Source organism: Echinops telfairi, unplaced genomic scaffold (assembly GCF_000313985.2).
Source record: "Echinops telfairi isolate 266 unplaced genomic scaffold, ASM31398v2 ScPeMD7_7469;HRSCAF=8507_0, whole genome shotgun sequence".
NCBI lineage: Eukaryota > Metazoa > Chordata > Mammalia > Afrosoricida > Tenrecidae > Echinops > Echinops telfairi.
This window is the reverse complement of record NW_022111372.1, coordinates 69,932,003-69,953,910: the sequence shown is the minus strand read 5'-3', so window position 1 is coordinate 69,953,910 and position 21,908 is coordinate 69,932,003. Positions and strand designations below refer to the sequence as shown.

At 42.5% G+C, this 21,908-nt stretch overlaps 1 protein-coding gene and 1 pseudogene across 1 annotated transcript in view; both read right to left on the bottom strand.

The window, feature by feature from the left end:
* LOC101641465 overlaps window positions 1-18,495 on the bottom strand; it is a 25,629-nt pseudogene extending 7,134 nt beyond the window's left edge.
* ATP10B (ATPase phospholipid transporting 10B (putative)) overlaps window positions 1-21,908 on the bottom strand; it is a 349,229-nt gene that overhangs the window by 224,669 nt on the left and 102,652 nt on the right. The window lies entirely within an intron of this gene.

Genomic DNA, 21,908 nt, shown 5'->3' with positions numbered 1-21,908 from the left:
GCTTCCTCCCCCCAACTACCAGGACCCCAATTTTGCCTTGCAAAGCTCTCTCTTATACATAAGAGTTTCTGTGTATTTGTTTCTCTAATGTACCCAGACTCACATGCATCCCTTCCTTATAACTCTTTGGTGGGAATCCACTCCATTTTTACTATATCTCCGAAAGTTGACTCTACCCTGAGGATTTGGCTCTTCCCCATGTTTATTTTAAGTGTTCTCCGACAGAGGGGTGCATCTTTCTGTAATATATCATACAAAGCTCCATTATTATTAATAAGGCTTTTGCTGGCTAATTTTTAAAGAAATTCCTTTTTCCATAGTCTGTCTTTGGATACATATACTTATGTATCTGACTGGAAAGATCCATATTTGTGCCAATTTCAAAGAAAGAAAATCCAAATGGAAATTATCAAACAATATCATTAAATCACAGATAAATTAAAAATTTATTGGAGGTTATTAAAAATGGCTGCAGTGGCATTTTTTCAACAGGAAACTGCCCTCAATTTAAGCTGAATTCAGAAGAGGATATGAAAAGAGGGATAACATTGTTGGTATCAGGTAGATCTCAACTAAAGGCAGAGAATACCAGAAAGCTGTTTACCTGGATTTTATTGACTATGCAAAAATATTAGACTGTGGAGTTCATGAAACATTGTAGTTAACATTGTAAAAAATAGAAACTCCATTTCACTTAATTGTGCACATAATTTGTACATAGACCTAGATGCAGTCATTCTAACAATACTAGAAGATATTGCTTGCTTTAAAATCATGAAGCTATGCACTGAGTTTTATCTTTTCACCATATGTACCCAATCTGTATGTTGAGCAAATAATTCAAGAATATGAGCCTTATGAAGAACCTTGTGACATCAAAAATAACTGACGACCTGTAACATGTGTGTGACACAACTCTGCTTCCTAAATCAAAAGGAGTTGAAGCCCTTACTGATGGAGATAAAAATAACTACAGCCTTCAGAATGGATTACTCTTCATAATGAAACAAAAATCCCCACAACTAGTCTAAAAAGCAGCATTATGATAAATGGAGAAAATAAGTGGAGTTGTCAAGAATTTAATTTTATTTGGATCTACGATGAACAGCAATGAAAACAGCAGCCAAGAAAGCAAAAGCAGTCTCCTGCTGGGAAAATCAGTTGAAAAAGACTTCTGCTAAGTAGTTAAAAGCTAGGAAGTCACTCTGAGGATCAAGGTGCTCCTGACTCAGCCATGGTATTTTTAAATCTCGTCCCATGCATTTGAGAGCTGGTTCAGGAAGATCAAAGAAGAACTGATGCCTCTGAATTATGATGCTGGAGAAGAATACTGAATGTACTATGAGCTTCCAGAAGAATAAAAAATCTGTGTTGGAAGAAGTACAGACAGACTGCCCCTGAGAAGCGAGGATGAACATGCTCTCAGGAGGGACCAGTGGCAGGAGAAGGACGTCATGCTTACTTACGGATGGGGTCAGCAAGATTGACAACACGGTGGCTGCTACACCACAGGGGCTGCTACACAGGGGCTGAAGCACCGCAGCGATGAAGATTCAGCTGGGTCAGGCAGTGTTTTGTCCTGTCGTATAAAGGGTAACTCTGAGTTGGACCCAATTTGCTAGCATCTAACAAGGGCAGCCTAGTGATAGGGGCTTTCCCAGGCAGCACAAATGGTTAAGCACTGGGATACTAACCACTTTTTTGTTGTTGTTGTTCTTTCTCCCCACACAGATTTATTGCAGAAGAAAGGGCTGGTGATCTTCTGAAAGTCTTGGCAATCCCATAGGATGCAGTTTTATTCTGCCTCACATAAGTTATCATTAGAATAGAATCAATAACTGGTTCTTTTTTACCATTTCAGCAAAAGTTGATGCAAGAGTAGTCAATAAGCCTGTAGATATCCAGCTCTCTGTTCTCTCTCTTATATTTTCTTTTCTCCACCTCAATGTAAAGATTTTATGCTCTACTTGTCAGAAAGCTGAATATTGCACCAATATCCTAAATTCTGTTTTCAGTCCTAATAAAGTACCTACACACCCCCATTTTTGCTCTGACTCTGCTTCCAGATGTGCTCGTGCACTGAAGTGAAATTGCTTCTTATGGCTCTTCTATCCATGGCCTATAAAATTCCCACCAAATGATTAGAGTGGACCAGGCAAATCAGGTAGTCAGTTTTTCCATCCCAACTGAGTATAAAGGAAAACACTTCAGAAGCAGGAACAGAGAAATCATGACCACGGTACTAGAACTTAAATTCTTAGTTCTAGGTTTTCGACAGGCTACAGTTTGTAGTGGGAGTCTTAAGTCCACTTTTGAATCTTCACAGAGATTCGGCCTTCATTGAGTTTCATCTGACCATTGGCCCAGCATGTGAAAAGCTTTGCCTGGAAGCAGAATGTGTTTGAAAGTGGATTACTATCACTCCGCTCATCAGTCCAAAATGTGTGCATGTGAGGGCACAATTTTGCCTGTGTGTGTCCTTGATAGAAATTGAGATACCAGGGTCACATAGTCATAGGTCTTACCCTGACTGCCTTGGTCAGAAGGCTCTGAACCAAACTTGTAAGCTTTTCAGATCTACAATAGCGTATGTGACCGTCATGGATCTTTTCCTGATTCTGTTATCCGACCTGTAACTGTGATGAATTGATCTGTCAAGGTGTGATTCTGGATCTCTGGATACCAGTATGGCCCCTTGCTGATGGTTTTTCTCACTGGGATGATTCTCTTGTGCTTTTGTCTTGCTTTGGTTCTGGTTGAAACTTAATGGGCTTCTAAAAAATATGTTTGAATTCGAGGGCCCCTTTCCCCCTAAAATACCACTAAGAAAGAAAATCCAGGAGTGAAGTATACCAGGATCCCTGCAAGGGGCAATTTTAGGGGAGCAGTGCAAAGGCCATGAGAGAGAGCAGTGGTCTTCCCAGCCCACAGGACTAGCTTGGCATGCAAAGTAGTGTGCCCTTTGGGCAGTTAGTAGCACGAAAACAACTTTGCAGCACTTGCCTGAGCAGGCCCAAGGTCACATGACCAAGGCTGAAAACCAGAGAGAGAGAGACATGCCTGCCAGCACAGACATAAGAACTATGTAGTTAATGTTTCTAATCGGACTTGTTATTGTGAGTGTTGTCTGTGAGTTCTATGTGGCTGCAGCAATGGATGATTTAACCTGACAGAGGAGTGGAGTGAAGTTGCGGATGGTTGATATCAGAATAGGGTAAAGAAGGTGGAAAGGTGGAAGCAGGTCTGACCTTTCCCTCGCAGAAACTAGCCAATGGGAGATGTGGAGCTGGATTCTCCTTCTCCCTTGTGTAGCCGGAGGAAGGCAGAGGTGGCCTCCATGCTTGTTAATAGGGAAGCTAGCATTCTAGGTTGAGCTCAGAGTGCCCAGGCTCCGTCCTAAGCAGCTGGCACACATTCTCGCCATTGTCTCCTTGGGAGCAGAAGAAAATTCTGAACATTAAAAGAGGGATCAATTTCCATCCTTTGGCAAATCAAGTTGTCTGAGCACTTGGCTTGCTGCCTTAGAACATAAGTTAACAGCTCCGTTTCCTCATTGCATACAGCTGATTTACAAACACTGAAACAGGGCCATTGATATTTCAATGACAGGAGGCGTGGCTGGGCTTTAGATTGTGTGCTTGCAGCTGGAACTAACCAATACTCAAGCAGGTTATTTCAGGACCTTGCTTTCTAGCTATGACCAAGCACACATGCCATACTTAGGAGTAAAAAGTGCTGCCTTTCCTCCAATGCCCCAATCAGGAAAACTAGGATTTTCCGGTCCTAAAGCCAGAGTCCCTAGACTGCTAGTACCATAAAACTTACAAAGAAAATTGGGAGCTGACAGGTGTCTAAACAAAGGTCCTTTGCCTTGTTTTCCTCTCTCACAGAGCATTCCCTCTCTTCTAGAAGGCTCCGACATTTCATTAGAACCACAGAAGTAGGCATTATTCTGCTTGGGATCATTTTCCACTCATCTTCCAAGTGATCTTTCTCCTCAGCTAGCATGTGAACTAGCTGGGATCCCACAAGTGTATCTGAGATAACTCGGAAACAATGTTAGCTAGCAAAGGGCATCCTACTATTGAGACAGTGAACATTTAAACAGGTAGAATCTTCCAGAGGGCTGCACAGGGTGGGCCCACCACTGCAAGACCACCCAGAAGGATACATTCACGAAACTAATGGGTCGCAATAGCCTAGCAATATGACCTCAGATGGCTTATTATTCATGTTTTTACAATTATGCTTACTGAGCATGCAAGCCATATCAGGTATCCTGAGAAGTATTGGTAACAACAACAACAACAACAAAACCCCCAGTCGTCATCTAATAAGTTCTAACCTATAGTGACCCCATGTGTGCTGTCATACAGTTGTGTCCCACAGGGTTTTCAATGACAGAACTGAGAGTAGATCACAAAGCTTTTCTTCTGAGGTCTCGGGAAAAAATGAAGCTTTTTTACTCCCTTAACAGTGTTGGAAACCCCAGGGGCAGTTCCCCCCTGTTGAAAAGGGCCACTGCGAGTTGGAATTGACTTGATGGCCGTGACTAAGACCTCTGGGTAGACTTGAATTTCTAGCCTTTTGCTTAGCTGCTAAGTTTATTAACCATTTGCACCACCCAGAGACTCCTATTTGGGAAGAAATAAAGCAGATATTACAGACAGTGTTCTAGGAAACAGGAAACTCAGCCTCCTAGAAATGTTTTCCTCAATGTTGTAGAAACACCAGTGCCCATGAAGTCACCCTGACCATCTTCCATCAAATGTGTCTCCTTCTCAGTGGGGCCAGGTGTTCAGCTCCTTCTGCTGATTCACAGACAGATGCTCTTCCGGCAAAGCTGAAGCAGGGAAAGGCAATTGTTCAGCAGAGGAAGGAAGGTGGACATTTACATCCTTGACAAATGACGTTATCCTTATAGCTCCAATCCTAGAGACTCACCTCTATTCCTTCTCCCCTCCAAAGTTTACAAGATTCTCTGCCTCCCTGTTTCTCTTGTGATTGGATGGATTGGTGTTGCAGACCGTGATAAGAGGTGAAATGTGTGTTACATACTGAACGGAACACCTGGATTTGGGACAGAGCCCACATTTCACATTTGCTGCTCATTTCTACATGGCCCACACAATTGCTCAATTAAATTAAATGACTTCAGTCTCCATCTGCACTGGTAATCTCCAGACAGGCTGGGCTTCTTTGCAGCCAATAGCCTGCAGGTGTGCAAATAAGCACTCACAGTCCACACCAGATGTCAGGGTCTAATTAAAATATAGAAGGAAAGTGCTCTTCCCTGGTTGCTCAGCAGTTAGAGATGCTGTGTTTCTTGGGACAGTCAGTGGCAAGGGCAGAAAATTTACTTCTAGTTGTAGAAGCAAATGGCTGCGGGTAATCCACCTCCTGAGAATCACTTAGCGAGGAGTGGAAAGCCAGAAAGAGCCACTGGAGCCATCTTATTCCCTCGCTCTACATCATTTTCAGTTGGTTACCATACTATAATAATCTTTCTTTCTTTTTTCCCCCTTTTCCATTTTTTACTAAATACAGAGACTTGAAGTTTGTGTTAGGCCGGGTTGATTAGAGAAACAAATCCAGAGACACTCATGTATGTGTAAGAAAGAGCTTTATATTGAGAAATAATAGTATATCAAGAAAACATCCCAGACCAGTCCAATTCATCCATAGTCTGATACTAGTCCATAAGTCCCTCTTCAGACTTACACATTCATGTGCAATGATGCCAAATGCAGGAAGATCACAGGCTGGTGGGTACAAAGCGGTGCCTCTGATAGCAATCACGGTCAGCCAGCAGGAAGGTGAAGGCAGAGAGACCGGAGAGTTCTGAGAGCTCTCCTTATGAGGAGGCCAAGACCACCAGGAGGCACCATCAGGCTCTGATCTGACTGAAAAGTTACACCTTTCATATATCTTCAAGTTGACATCAAATTATGTAACTACCACAAAGCTAAAGATTCCAGGTTGATTCCCAGATCCTGCTGTCAAACTGCCCTGATTACTTAGCATGTTGTGTGGTTCATCATGTCACAATAGTGGGTAGCCCTGTCTCTCTACCTCTGAGAGGTGTTCTAAAGTCTTAAAAAATAAAAAACAACAGCTGAAGAGCTGTCAATAACTGACATAACAATACAAAGAGAAGCAATAGGAGGTGACTGCATTGTAGTCACCTATGAAGTCCAAGTGTACAGTGATATACTGAATCTTTCTTCTTTCATAAAGCATTTCCCCTTTTTTCTCTTTTCTTCCCCTTTCCTGGGAAAGAACATCATGCTTGGTAAAGTGGAGGGCCAGTAAAAAGAGGACGGTCTTTTGAAGGTGGATTGACACCACGGCGGCAACAGTAGGCTTACACATGACAGTGGCTGTGAGGACGGTACAGGGTTTGGCAGTTTTACCCCAGCTTTTCTTCCCCAAATATATGTTAGACCTAGGATACTGCTTGCAACTAGTGGTATATGATTGTCAAGTTATCTCCCCGCAGGCATTAGCCATCCAGAATAAGCAGACCCTACTATCGGTCCTGATGTAGGTGGGACTCACTCCCTACAGTTAAGGACAGTGGATTGCTTCTCCTGAAAGCTTAGAATAAATCATGTCTCCAGCTGAAGGACAATCAAGGTTAGCTGCCATCATGAATCTGCGATCAGCCTATCTTGTCACTTGTGTACCGCTAATCCCTCCTCTTCCTATTGCCTGTACACCTCTAGATCACCCCCCTCCCATTGCCGTATTGCCTATAGTACAACCCCTTCCTGTAACAAATATCATTATCTGTAACCAGGGGGCTTGCACGCCCCTGAAAGGTATATAAACCTTGGTTAGAAATTGTTCTCTCCTCCCGCAACTCCACCAAGAAGGGCTGAGGTGAGCATGCTACTATGAAATGTGTCTGCCACCTTTTTACTCTCTGTGTAAATGTGTCTGACATCATTTTACTCTCTCTCCTAATTTTTATGACTTTACTATAATCTTTATATATCTTAACCATACAGTTGTGCCTACTGGACCCGTGATAGTGTGAAGGTTTCCCCCCACAACCCCCGGGCCTAGTGACTCACTCTCTTAAGGTATTTGATTATAGCTAAGAACTTTACATAATCTAACCCCTTGTTCACTCAATTAGATTTATGCAATACATATAAATACATATGTAGAAATAACATGTCAAACCTAATATATTCATAGATATAATCCAATTCAACATCCCACCCTTGTTCAGCTTGAGTCTCTATATATTCACTAGAAGACTAGTGATCACACAATCACTGAAGACAAAATGGGTGCATAAGCAAATGTGGTGAAGAAGGCAGATGGTGCCTGGCTATTAAAAGATACAGCATCTGGGGTCTTAAAAGCTTGAAGTTACCCAAGCCACCATTCAGCAGTGAAGTAACAAGTCCACATGGAACAACAAGCAACAAGCACACTGTTGGTGCAATCATGAGGAGTCATAGGGACCGAGAAATAGGCATCAGCAGACACATAACAAACAAAAATATATTTTTGGGAACGAGGGGTGGGGGTGCTGGAGCAGAGATCCAAAGCCCATTTGTAGACAATGGAACAATCTCCTCACAGAGAGGCCACAGGGAAAGGATGAGTCACCAGGGTGTATTAAGCATCTATGAAACACAGTATAATCCTCTGGTTTCTTGAGGCTTCCTCACCCCCTACACCCATGACCCCAGTGCTGCTTCTCAATTCAGACTAAACCAGAACATGTACACAGGTATAGATAAGAGATGGGAGCTCACGACACACAGAATCCAGAAACAGGAGTGGGAATAGTGATACCAGAAGGGTAGGGGGAAGATGGTGAGAGGAAGGGAGAAAGGGGGAACTAATCGCAATGATGTACACATAACCATGCATCCCTCTACAGGGGGGACGAACAACAGAAAACATGGGGGAAGGGAGACAGTGGTCAGTATGAGAGATGAAAATAATAACAATGTACAACTTATTGAGGAGTTACGAGGGTGGGGGGAAGGGGGAGCAAAGAGCTGATACCAAGGGCTCAATAGAAAGTGAATGTCTAGAAAAGAATGAAGGCAACATATGTACAAACATGCCTGATTGTACGGATTGAGCTAAGAGTTGTACAAGCCCCCAATAAAATAATTAAAAAAAAAACCCCAAACTAGTGATCACTGTTATTGCAGGATTGGGTATATAATAGTATTTACCTTTGTTGCCCTTACCTCTGCTGCTCCTCCTAGTGTTTTATTTTGCCTTAGTCATCTTGTGTTGACATTCTCCTTAATGTACATTGCCTTCCCCTTCACCAAGGTTAATAGTGATATACAGCCTCTCTCCCTCCCACCCTTGGTAACCTTAAAGAACGTTTCTTTTTGTGTACACAACTTCTTGATTTTTTTTACAGTAGTGGTATCACACAATATTTGTCCTTTTGGGATTAATTAATTTCACACTGCACAGTGTCCTTTAGCTTTATCTATATTATGAGGTGTTTTGTTGAGTCATTGCTATTTTTTTAAACATCCAGTAGTATTCTATTCTGTGTATATGCTGTAGTTTGTTTAGACATTTAGCCAGTGATGGGCACGTAGGTGGTTTCCATCTTTTGCTATTACATAATGCTGTGATGAACATGGTTGTGCATGTATCTGTTCATGTCGTGGCTTTTCCCCTCTCTACCATCTATAACTAGTAGTGGGGTTTCTGGATTTTTTTAAAAGGGACATTCCATACACTTTTCCCCAGAGGTTGCATCATTTTACAGTCTCAGCTGTAGTGTGTGAGGATTCCAATTTCTCTACACCCATGCCAGCATTTGTGGTTTTCAGTGTTATTGAAGGATATACTATTAATAATGGAATGAGCCGGTATCTCATTGCCGTTTTAATTTGCATCTCTCCAATGTGAGCATTTCTTCATATGTTTGTTAGCCACCTGGCATAGTATCTATTCATTCCTATGTCCTTTTAAAAACTGAATTCTTGGGTTTCTTCTGTTGTTGATGATGTGTTAACATTTTTTTTTTAATTTAGAGATTAGTCCTTTGGCAGAAAAGTCATTGCCAACATTTGCAGTCTTTAGCTTCTGTTTTCCCATTTGGGTGAAGCCATTAGATGTAAATCAATGTTTAATTGTTAAGAGGTCCTAGTAGACTGGTTTGTCTTCTGTTGTCGGATGCCTAATTACTTACTAGTCGTTCCTCCTCTGCATTTCTCTCTTCTCAACTTTTCCCTTCCTCCCCGTCCCTCCTCCTCATTCCCATTGTCCTCACTTTTCATAGTGATGGGAAAAGTGTGAGCCTTGCACTTGAAAGAGCAGGATATGTGTTTCGGCTTTGGTGTGTTTTCATTTTAACTGTCTTCCGCTCTGTCTCCTCGTTCCTTGGAGGTCTCTAGGTCTCCTGGCATTTGTCTTACTCCAGGTCTCTCTCTCCTTGCTTGTTTAATCTATTTTTATTTATCATAGAGAATAATTCAAAAATCCACCCTACACTAATCCTGCTCCATTAGCGTAGCATAGTTAACTCATTACCAAATGGGAGTAGAACTATAGGCAGAGACAGAGGTGAGGATTTAGAGAACATATTCGGGGGGAAGGGGTTATGATTCAATCCATAACAGATGGAAAGCACAAGGGATTCAATTAAGACATCTTACATTAGCATTTTAGAATCCCAGAACACCATGACGGCAAGGAAACAATTTTCTAAGAGCTAGACAATTTTCCAGATCTGAGCAGATCATACCTGAAAATACAGAAAGGTATATGAACTCCAATTAAAATAGTCACAAAAATATAATCCACACCATATTTCAAGAACATTCTTGAAAACCAAAACAGCAGAGAATTTTGAAAGCAGCAAGGAAAAAATTAGATTTAACATATCAAGGGCATTTCATAAGCATCAGTGTGATTTCCCCTCAGAAACTCTTGAGCTCAGAAGCATTGGAGTAACATATATAAAATACTGAAAGAAAATAATTGCCAACCAAGAAATATTTTTGCCATGCAAAGTTGTCATTAAAAAAGAGGAGGAAATCAAGACATTTCCAATCAAAAATAAGATATGACAATGTAGCACTATCAGATAAAGCTCTGTAAGCATTGCTCAAGTGAGTACTCCAAATATAAAGGCAAGAACATTAAATAAACCCTCATATCTATACACAGAAACAATATAAATAAAAAAATAAGAGTAATAGAAAGGTCTCAAAAAATAAATAAAAGTATGGGCAATCATAAGGACCAAATACACCATATTTTTAGGGAATAAACTCAATAAATTAAACCCTGAAAACAATGCAATAGCAACTTTCTAAGAAATAATTGAAAAATAAACTTCTTGAATATAGTTTATATACTGATGGCATGATAACTCACTGAAGAAATGAGATTTATTATGTCAAGGTTGTATGAAAACTGTTCTCCAGATGCTAAACATTGTTATAATGATAAATTATGTAATATAACATATTTAGTAATCACTAAGGAATCACCCTGTAAAAGCATTCAGGAGAAAAGAAACTAGTAAAAATTCTCATCATAAGAAAGCAGCCAACCCTCACCTAATTCACAGTAAAAAGTTTTTAAAAAGCAGTAAAATACAAACAAAAACAGAGAACTAAAAATTAAACCAGTGGAGAATATAGGAAAGACTCAAAAGCAAATAGGAAAATGCGTGAGATGGACACTTATTATCGGTAATCACTTCCAATGTAAATGGCTTACACACCTCATGTAAAAGGCAGAGAGTGACAGAATTAGTAATAATATTTAAAAAACCAAATCAAAAAATAAATGAAAATAAAAGGATGGAAAAAATATTCCAAGTAACTCATTCCAAATTCACGGCTATTGATTTCAACTCCTTGCGACCCTCTAGGACAGAGTAGAACTGCCTAGGTGGGTTTCTGAGACTGTAACTCTTTACAGGACTCACAAGCCTCAGCTTTCTCCTAAGAGTGGCTGGTGGCTTTGAACAGTTGTCAGCCCAACTAGCCCACTATGCTACCAGGGCAAGGGTGGACATCGTAACATCAGATAAAACAGGCTTTAAGTCAAAAATCCACAGATAAAGATGAAGAAGGACATTATATCATTATACAAGGGTCAACCTAGCAAGAAGACATAGTGTTGTTGTTAGGTCCGATCAAGTTGGCTACTAATACAACAGGAAACACACTGCCCGGGCCTGTGCCAAGCTCACAGTTCGGGTGTATGAGCCCATGGTTGCAACCTCTGGGTCAATCCATTTCATCGAGGATCTTCTTCGTGTTTGATAACGTCTTTCAAGGCACTGTCTCTCCTGATACTTTGTCCAAAGTATGATTGATGAAGTCTCCCATCCTCACATCTAAGGAGTATTTTAGCTATACTTCTTCCACCCTACTTATACTTCTTCCAAGACAGATCTTTTTGTTCTTCTGGCCCCAAGTTGTCAGATCAGTTTTTCCCAGTTTTAAATCTAGAACTGAGTCTCTCCCAAAGCATATTAGACTGTTCATTATTACTCCATATAGGGAGTTATAATGTAACTGAATGTGGAAGTCGTGAAAAATTTGGTGAAAGTAAAAGGTTTCTGAATGACCAAAAATGAATTCAAAATCCAACATGCAGTGAATCCGAGGTCTTTCCAGCAAAACATGCCCATGTTGAAAGTTAGGTGGAAAGTGTTTTGAGTGGAAAAATGTAAGAAGACCCGGACTTTTTCCCACATATCCTGTGATAGTTACACAATTTCATGTCACCTTGATAAATAAGAATAAAAGGAATCTACCTTGTCAATCATGAGAATTTGGGGAACTCCCTCTCTGCTTCACATTCATATTGACAAGCTGGAGCCACATTGATGGCATCCAGAGCCCTGGAGATGCATCCACTGCCATTGGACCCACAGAACTTGCCACCCACTGGCCTATGATCTTTCTGAATTCGGCATCATTGCATGTGTTGCGTGACTCTGAAGAGGAATTGATGGGTTAATATCAGACTTATGGGCTAATATTGAATTTATGGACTTGATCTGAACTGGGCTGGGATGCTTTATTGGTGTATGATTACTTCTTGATATTTCTCTCTTACATATATGTGAGTGTCTTTGGATTTGTTTCTCTGGTCGAGTGGTTCTCAACCTTTGTAATGCCATGACCCTTTAACACATTTCCTCATGTTAGGATGACCCCCACCCATAAAATTATTTTTGTTGCTACTTAATATACTGCAATTTTGCTACTGTTATGAATCATAATGTAAATATCTGATATGCAGGATGTATTTTCATTGATACAAATTGAACATAACCACAGCTGAATATAAAAAGATCAATCAGCATCCAGATTAAGTTCCCATGGAACAGATTTTTTTTGCGGTAGTTGATGATTTTACAGTACATTGTTTTTTACATTTACTGAGTAATTATAATTCATGAAGTATCATTTTACCTCCAACACTGCTACTTTCAACACAGTAGCTCCTTTTAACAGAGTAGCTGCTTTCTACACAGCAGTTGCTCGCTACACAGTAGTTGCTCTCCACACATGTGACCGGTCCGCATAAGTGCACTATGGCACCAGCCTGTCACATACACCTGTGTTTGTACAGGGTGTATATGATGCGGTTGGTACGATGATGTCATCACGCCGGTACCACTATGTGGGTGTATCTGCATGCTGGTGGATCCTCCTGGAGACGGATAGAGGAGTGGGGTCTCAGTTCCTAAGAGCAGTAGAAATGCGTCTTTAAATGGAAAACACAAAGGGCATGCAACCAACAGGCTGAAAACGCCTAGTCAACCCAGACTATCACATATCCCATGAGATCACATTTTAGTGACGTAGCAGCGTGACACAAAATAAAAACCATTGCCTAAAAGGTTTATGCCCTACTCAAAAGCCATCTGTTTGAGGCCAAAACTCTACAATGATTGAAAATCAAAGATGAGAGGATAAGGGGACAAGGAAACTAGAGTACTGGAAAGGGAACAAATGGAATGCAATTAGAGTGTCAACACATTGTGACACATGTAACAGCTAATGTCACTGAACACTTTATGTAGAAGTTACCAAATGGGAATCTAATTTACTGTGTATGCTGTAAACTAAAACTCCATAAAATAATATATGTGTGTATATATATATATTTAACTAATGGCACACAGGATAAAACCCATGCAGGGGTACTTGATTGACTGCAGTTTTCAAGAGGAAGAGTTTTTAATGGAAGCTGTGTATTTGTACTGAATCTGTTGTTTTAGCATTATTTCTGCTCATAGCAACCTCATGCTTGGCAGAGGAGAACTGCTCGATAGGGTTTCCTTGGCTGTAATTTATACAGAAGCAAGTTATTTGGCCTTAGCCATAGAAGTATGGTGCTACTGGGTGAGTTCAAATCAGTTCCTTTTAGGCTGGCAGCCAATTTCATAATGCATAAATCTACCTTGTCTAAACTTATGTTGCCATTCGCATCAACACTTTCTACAGTTAGCAAGGTTCCAAGTAGTTAAGAAATTTGTCCAAAACAAAGGAACCGAGATTGAAACGTAGATCTGGACGTAGTTCTGAGTTGTGTACCTTCAGCTTTACCACAAGTTATGTACTTGCAGCCCCTTTCAGTTATCCAATCAAACATGGTTCTCGGACGTCAAGAAAGGGAATTTCACAGATGTAATTAAGGTCCCAAATCAGACGATATTACAGAGTAAGATTAGTATGGGTGAGCCTGACCAATCAGGTGGACCTTTAACAGAATCTGGGCTCTTTCTGGCAACAGAGATCAAACAAGAGAAGGATTCAATGAGTGAGAAATCTTCCATTGTTGACATTGAAGATGGAAGGAGGTGTCACATGATAACAAATTCAGTGACCTCTGAGATATGAGAAAAACTTTAGATCCTATGATTAGCAAGGCGATGTGATCTTAGGACTGTAACTGTAAGAAACTGTAAGTCGGTTATTGCTGGGGGCCCTCTAGTTGGTTCTGACTCATAATGACCCTCAGTACAACATAGCAAAACACAGCCCAAACCTGCACCCTTCTCACAATGGTTGTTATGCCTGAGTTGCAGCTCCTGTGTCAATCCATCTCCATTGGGAGCTTCCTCTTTTTCACTGCCCCTCCACTTTACCAAGTAAGATGGTTCCAATAACCTGTCCCAAGCACACCATCCTTGCCTCTACAGAGCACTTCTTCCAAGGAAGATTTGTCTTTTCCTTTGGCCGTGCATGGTACTTTCAACACCTTAGAAGCAGATTATTCCCCATGAGGGGGCACAACCTACCCGGCAACTTTAATTCAGCCTTGTGAGAGATGGAACAGAGAACCCTTACAGAAACTCAGATAACACATAGGTATTGTTTTCAGCTTCTCTATTTTCAGTAACTGGTTACACAGCAATAAAATCTAATGCAGTTCCTAAATGCAATCCACAGTTAAATAAATGCAACACACCTGTGCATGCTCAGCTGAATCATTAGGTATAATTTTAAACTTAGATTGAGTAAATTTTACTGTTTATAAAAACCCCAAATCCACACTCTAATAGTAATTAGAACAGTACTGAAAATTATTGGAAAAATTACTGTGTATTCATTGTGCTAAGTGCTTTTTATCTATTAAATCGTTTAATCTTCACAAGCTTAGGAACTAAGAGCAGTACGAATCCTTGTTTTACAAGTAAGAAAACTGGGGCGTAGGGAAATATTGAGGGCAACAAACATTCTGATATTTAAAGAAAAAAACATTTGTGATAGTTAGGTTTTTTGTGCCAACACTGTACCTGCAAGAAGATATGGGTGGAGTTTAGCTGTCAAATAGGTCACACCCTTGGAGGTGCCACCAAGATATATAGCTCTCTGGAGGCTGGCCTCTCCTTCTCGCCCTGCCTTCACTTTCCTGCTTTCTGGCCACCCGGAGAGCTGCTGAATCTGCCATGTTTCCTCTGCCACTGGATCCACGTGACTTTGCACCCATCGGACTGTGATCGTCCTGCATCCTGCATCATTGCAGGTGGCTGTGTGAGTCCGAAGAGGAACTTATGGACTAGTATCAAATTTATGGACTTGAGTTGGACTGGGCTGGGATGGTTTCTTGCTATATAATTATCCTTGATATAAAGCTCTCTCATACATATGTGCCACTGGATTTGTATCCCTTGTCAACCTGGCCTAACACATCATTATTAACAGGTAAGGCATTTATTCAAAGCAAAAATTCCCACCTATTTTTTTTATACCTTTAGGATATGGATAGCGGTGACTTTTGTTATTGCTGCTGTTTATGTTCGTCTCAGATTTCCTTGTTAAACACTCAGCTTGTAAGGGAAAGTTTGGTTGGTTGAATTCACCCAGAGGTACTTTGGAAGAAAGCAATCTGCTTCTGAACGGCCAGTTGTGAAAACCCTCTTGGGGGGCAGTTCTTTGTGCATATGGGGCCCCCAGTATTGGTATGCTCATCTCAAGCCCAGACCTGAAACCCCAAGCCTTCATTCCATCATCTTTATCATGATGAGAAATGGAACAAAGTGATAACTCTCAGTTGTTCCTCAGACCTTGAACCGAAACTACCACATACCTGAAGTCACCTTTAAATTAAGTAATAGTTTAGTTCAGAGAGTAAAGATTGCCATCCCTTGGATATTGTGTTTTAAGCAAAACTATATAAAGCCTAAAGAGTTAAGAGCTATTTTAGAACCCGAATTAGAAGGTTGGGGTTAGGGAGTTTATGTAAATGGAAGTGACACAACTGGACAGAAATAATGGGAATGTTGGCATAATGTGAGGTACAACCAATGTCTAAATCTTTTTGTCTAGAAACAAGAATGGGGATGGATTTTGCTGGCCATAGTTTCAATCAAAAATAAAATTAAGCATCAAAAAAATAGGTGCTGGATTAAAATACAAGATAAACAGTAGCATTGGACCTTATATCACAACACCATTGCTGGCACATCCTCAGCTGAAAGGAAAAATAGCTCTTTTAATCCTTAGCTTCCAGTTGCTGCCGAAACAACCATTTGCAGGTTTATGTGTGGACTTTGCTCTTCCAAGTTGCTCCTTTGCTTCTGGAGGTTGCTTGTTCAGGAAGCACCTGGAGGCCATGTTTGTGGGATGGAGCCCGGTTCCTTGGGCGCCGGCCACGTGTTCTGAAAAGCCAGGCTTGTCTCAGGCAGGGAGGGCTGCTTTGACATTCAGATCCTCAAATGTCCCACAGATTGCTGTTCTAAAATGACATCCAGGGTGAATGTCCTCAGGGAGAAATCTGTTGATGACGCTCCACAGTTGCTGTGGAAGACACTTGAGAAAGTCAACTCTGAAAATGGTTCCATTCTTTTCTTAAATTGGTTGCATGACGTGATAGGAAAGTAGAAAAACCCAGTGAGCTTTTTTGATTGATGGATGGATGCTGTTTAGTTAGGCGGTTCTGTGAACTTCAGGAGCTTTCGTAGCTTCTCTGAGATTCTGGTTAGGAGTCTGTAGGTTAGCATTGCTAAATGCTTACCTCCCCGCTGAAAGGTGGAGGGTCTACTCCACCTAGAGGTGCCTCAGAAGACAGCCCTGGTAGTGGCCTCTTGAAAGGTCGCATCCTTGTGCAGCCTTCACAGGACCGTCATGCTTCCACCTGACTCAACAACGAACAACCACAGCACAGGCCAACAGTTCCTGGAGATCGTCCTAAGTCTGAATGCTAATGCGGTTGCTGTAGAAACCTTTGAAGAGCTATGTAAACCACAGAAACTTCGACCTTCCACACAGAGATTCTGAAAAATAACTTGTCTTTGTTAACGGAGAAACCAGTGCTTTCACAGGAGAGGGTCTCCATGTCACACATGAAGGAGCAGAGAGGTCTCAGCGGGAGCTATGAAGGCCGGCGGCACCGGTGAAGGATGCTCGGGGACCAGCCTCATGCTGTGAGTAGCTCGTGTGATTCTGATGCTCAACTAGGCTTGGGAACCCGAGGATGAAGTGATCCCCAGGGTCATTTCTAGCTCTATTAAAACAATACTGCTGCTAAGGTTGTGATTTCCCATTTATTCAACTAGATAGTCTATGTGCAGCTTGTTCTTCACATAACAGCTCCCTCTTCCAGTTGGGAAGTTAAAGCCTCTGAGCAGTTAGACATGTCCCCACATTCACACAGTTGGGCGGCAGCAGATTCTAGAGCGTGACCTCTGGCTTACCTGAGTTTTGACCACCTTGCTACAGTTCATCTGTCAGGAGCGGCCAGTCAAGTTCTGGGTGAGAGACTTCCAGGACTCCAGACACATCAATGAGCAGACAGGCCTGTCCTGTGCAGCCTGGTTTCAACGTGTGCCCCATGACCCTCTAGCTTCTTTGATGTGCAGTGACTCATATAGTGGCTCTGAGGGTCCCAGGACCATTTGCCGTTATAAAGACTCAGGTCAGTGCTTGCAGATTGTCACAGATTTACCTCCGTCTCTTGTCTATTCATGCACAGACTCCAGATTTAGCGCTTTCCTCTGCAGGTAGGAAAGTCGAGCAGCATTTCCTAAGGGCTAAAATTGAAGATGTTTTCCTTGCAGCACAACATTAGGAGCTTCGCTGGTATAACCTCAAGAGGTGGGCACATAGAAGAAATGACACTGGTTTTCTGCCCCATGGGAAGAGCCACAAGAGTTCCCGGCAAGTTAACGGCATCTAATGAGCTCCTCATGCAGTCCCGGTTGCCCAGTCTCAGCAGAGCGCTCTCGGTGAGCTGTCCCGTTATATCCAGAGAAGCAGCTAACGTCCCAATGTGCCAGGAGCAGAGAATTCCAAATTTCTGTGTGTTCCATCAGATTACTCTGAGGTCTTATAACCTCGATTTAGTTTGTGCATCAGTAAAATGGGCTAAAAACACTTCTCTTGTCCTTTCCACTGGTGCCATGAGGCTCAAATGAGACCCTCCCCACCATGAGCTCTTGGAAAAGGAGGAAGCCTATTGCCCCCATGGCTCTGTTAACTGTGCCTTGGGAGGCAGGTGAGGAGTTGATCTACGAAGGAAGTTTTCGATTTCCTAATGTCCTGCTGGGAACTAAAATGCAAAGCTAGTCTCTGTCTTTTGCTGGGTGTTCTGTTTTGTAAGTAGCAAACACTCAGGTCCTGGCGGGCTCTGACTTTGGAAGCTTGTGAAGGTCAGGGCTTCTTTGTGTTCTGAGGCAGCCTGTCTTCTCTGCCCTGTTTTTACTCCTAGTCAACAACTTTACGTGTGCAGACCCTCCCTCCCCGGCTGGCAACTGCAAGCCGTGAATAAAGCTAGGGAATCGGGAAACCATGCTGGTGGCATTTTACTTACTGCCAGCATTGTGGGATCTCGGGACCCACCAGGTGCCTGTAGTATGTCAGGCGAGCCTTCTGAATTAGGATGAAGAACTGAAGTGTGTTTGGCTCCTTTGAACACAGCCGTCTCTGGGATCTGGGGCAGCTCTGCAGAAGTCACAAAGCCATGGCTGTGTTGATCAGCCAGACTCCTGGCTTTGTCTCTGCCCATGTCTCCCCAGGCCATGCCTGTCTGCCCTCACCAAGTCTGAATCCATTTCCAGGTGCTGAAGGGCTTCACTATTGACCACTGCCTGACTGAATCAAGCTCATCTCTTGATGCGGGGGTCCTTAAAAACGTACCTAGGCCGACTTGGGAGAGCAGGTTTGGTGCATTTAACACCGGCTGCCTGATTTTAATTAGATATCACCTGATTTGTTTCCATGACTAAATGTCCTTCTTAGTATTTCCACCCCAGTCCCAGAGGGTCTTGTTATAGGGAAAACAAGAGCCCTCACATTTAAATATATTTTATAGAGACCCAGTTATACAATCCTAAACAGGATAAAGGTAAGAGAAGGACAAAAATGAATGACCCGGAGATGGGAGGCCATCCGCGTGAGGCCATATGGTTGTCCAAAGGAGTCACAGCCACAGGACTGATCAATTCATCCAAGCTGCAGGAGGGACTGCAGAAGTGGGAAAAGGACTAATGTGTTCTCGTACCAATACACACACTATTGCAGATTAGAAAAGTCTACAAAATTGGTTTAGGGCCCTCCAGACACATCGGTCAAGGTGTGACCCATGACCATGAGACTCTATTAGCCCAATTTCCAGCACATGCCAAACGGAACTCACTGCCACTGAGTTCATTCAGACTCATAGCAACCTTATAGGACAGAGTAGACCTACCTCCTGTGGGTTTCATAACAGTAAGTCTATGGGGGTAGAAAGTCTCATCTTTCTCCTAAGGAGTAGCTGTTAGCAGTTCAACCCACTATGTCACCAGGGCAGCCTAGGAGTCATAATAATGTACTTTCAAACCCACTGCCTGAGAGCAACGCTTTATAAAGAGTCCACCAGTGGCCAGAAAGAACCCAGAGGAGGCTGAGTGTATGTGGTGACTGTTCTAGAGGAGGGAAAAAACCCAAATCAAATGCACTGCCCTTGAGGCAATTCCAACTCAAAGAGGCTCTAAGGGACAGAGTGGAACTGCACACTCAGACTTCGGAGACCTAGGTCTTTATAGGAAGAGACAGCCTCAGCTTTCCCCCGAGGAGTCACTGCTGGGTTCCAACAGCTGACAGGTAGGTTAGCAGCTCTGTGCATAGCCCACATGCCATCAGGCGTCTGGGGGAGGATGTGTGTGTGCCCAAACACAAACAAACAAACAAACAAACAAACAAACATATTGTCAATGTTGACTTATAGAGACCCTCTAGAACAGAGCAGAACTGCTTCTGGGATTTCTTAGGCTGTGAATCTTTATGGAGGTGGAAAGCCTCATCTTCCTCTGGCAGAACAGCTGGCTACTGGTTTTGAACACTGACTTGGTGAGTAGCAGCCCAACAAATAACCCATGATACCACCAGAGCACATTAGAAGGGGGAGAGAAGAGACCTCAAATTTGAATAGAACTGGTAGAGACACATTTATGAAGTTTTAAAGAGGACAAAGTCAAGATGAAGACCAATCATCCAGATGAAGGAGACCATCAGCCCAGAGTCATGATGGTGTGCAAGAATTCCCAGAAGCTCAGCAACTTAAAGATGATTTACAGAGCAAAGGCAACTCCACACTACCCTGATCAGCGGCAGATCGATTCATCACAGGTGCAGGCAGAACTGTAGAAGTGGGGAAGAGACCATGATTGGGATACGGACATGCACTATTTTTAAAATCATTTTATTGGGGGCTCATACCACTCATCACAATCCACACATCCATCCATTGTGTCAAGCACATTTGTACATTTGTTGCCATCATCATTTTCAAAAAATTTTCTACTTGAGCCCTTGGTATCAGCTTCTCATTTTCCCCCTTCCCTCCTTCACGTCTTACACTGACCGATGTTTCCCTTCACCTGTTGTCCATCCCCCTGGGAGGGGGTTATATGTAGATCATTGTGATTGGTTCCCTCTTTCTCCCCCCACCTTCCCCTTACCCTCCTGGTATCGCTACTCTCGATATTGGTTCTGAGAGGTTTATCTGTTCTGGGTTCTCTGTGTTTCCAGCTCTTACCTGTACCTGTGTACATACACTATTACAGATAGAAAAGCGCACAGGATTCATTCAAGGCCCACTAATCGAGGCAGTCAGGGATTTAGGACTATGTGAAACCTAGTACCCCCCATTTCATCATGGGAACACCCAGAGAAGTCCCTAAAGACTAGGCTGCCCCTCTGTAGGCTGACCAGGGAAGTGATAGCACTCCCATTTTGAACACAGTGCCAGAAGGGGAAAGCTTTCTGCATTGCTCCACTTAATGATCAGACAGAATTCAATGGAGGTTGAAACTAGGTGGAGATTTTAAGGTGGATTTAGGGCTTTCATTGTATAGCTACCTGACCTTGACAAGCCATAATATCTTCTACAAACCTCATATTTCTAATCTATAGAACAGGACTAATAGCTGTTGCTGCACTGGGCTGCTGGGAAAGTCAAATGAGCATCGGATACCCTGAGTAAATCAGTGGCTGTTAAATCTACTCCAGCTCAGGGAATGTCCCAGTGCATCGGAGCAAAACTATGTTCTACAGGGGTTTTTAATAGCTTATTTAAGGCCAACTCCCCCCCTCCCCCTGCAATAGATTGTCAAGCTTTTCTTTCTTGGAGTTTCGGGGTGGAGTTGAATTTCCAACATTTCAGTGCATGCATTCACTGTTCGTACCACCCAGGCACTCCAGAGCACAAAATAGTATTCAATAAATATTAGCTATTACCGTCACAGGATGGTGGTATAGAAGGTTAAGTCTTGGCCTCCTTACCTCAGGGTTGGCAGTTCAAGACAACCAGGAGCTCTGCAGGGGAACCAAAAAATCCAATTCACTGTTATCCAGTTAATGCGGACTCATAGTGACCCTATAGGACAGGGTAGAGCAGCCCCTGTGAGTTTCTAAGACTAACTGTTTACGGGAAAACAGTTTATGAGAAAACCCAGTGTTCCTCCTGAGGAGTGACTGGTGGTTTGGAAGTTAACACCCTTCAGTCACAGCCCAACCCAGCCCAAACTATGTCACCAAGGCTCCTCTGAAGGAGGAGTATGAAGCTGTCTGCTCCTGTGAAGATTTACAGTCAAGGAAACGTAGGGAGCAGCTCTACTCTGCCCAGTAGGATCACTTAGCGGTGGAATCCATTCAATGGAAGTGGGGTTGGTTTGGTGGGAGTCATTACAGTTACTATCAGTAGCACTGAGGAGGCATTTTAAGGAAATGCCCTGGTGTGGTATTGCCAGAGAAGGAAGGCAACCATGGCAAGGAGCGGAGTGGCATCTCTGTATACTACACATGCAACAAGGGCCAACATTGTGCCTTGCTTGCTTGTTGCTCTGTCCCAGTGCTTGAAACATAGGAGGTACCCAAAAAATATTTGAAGAATTGACGAGGCAGACAGATCTAAGTTTAAACCTTAGTTCTTCTCCCTTTAGTCTTGGGGTA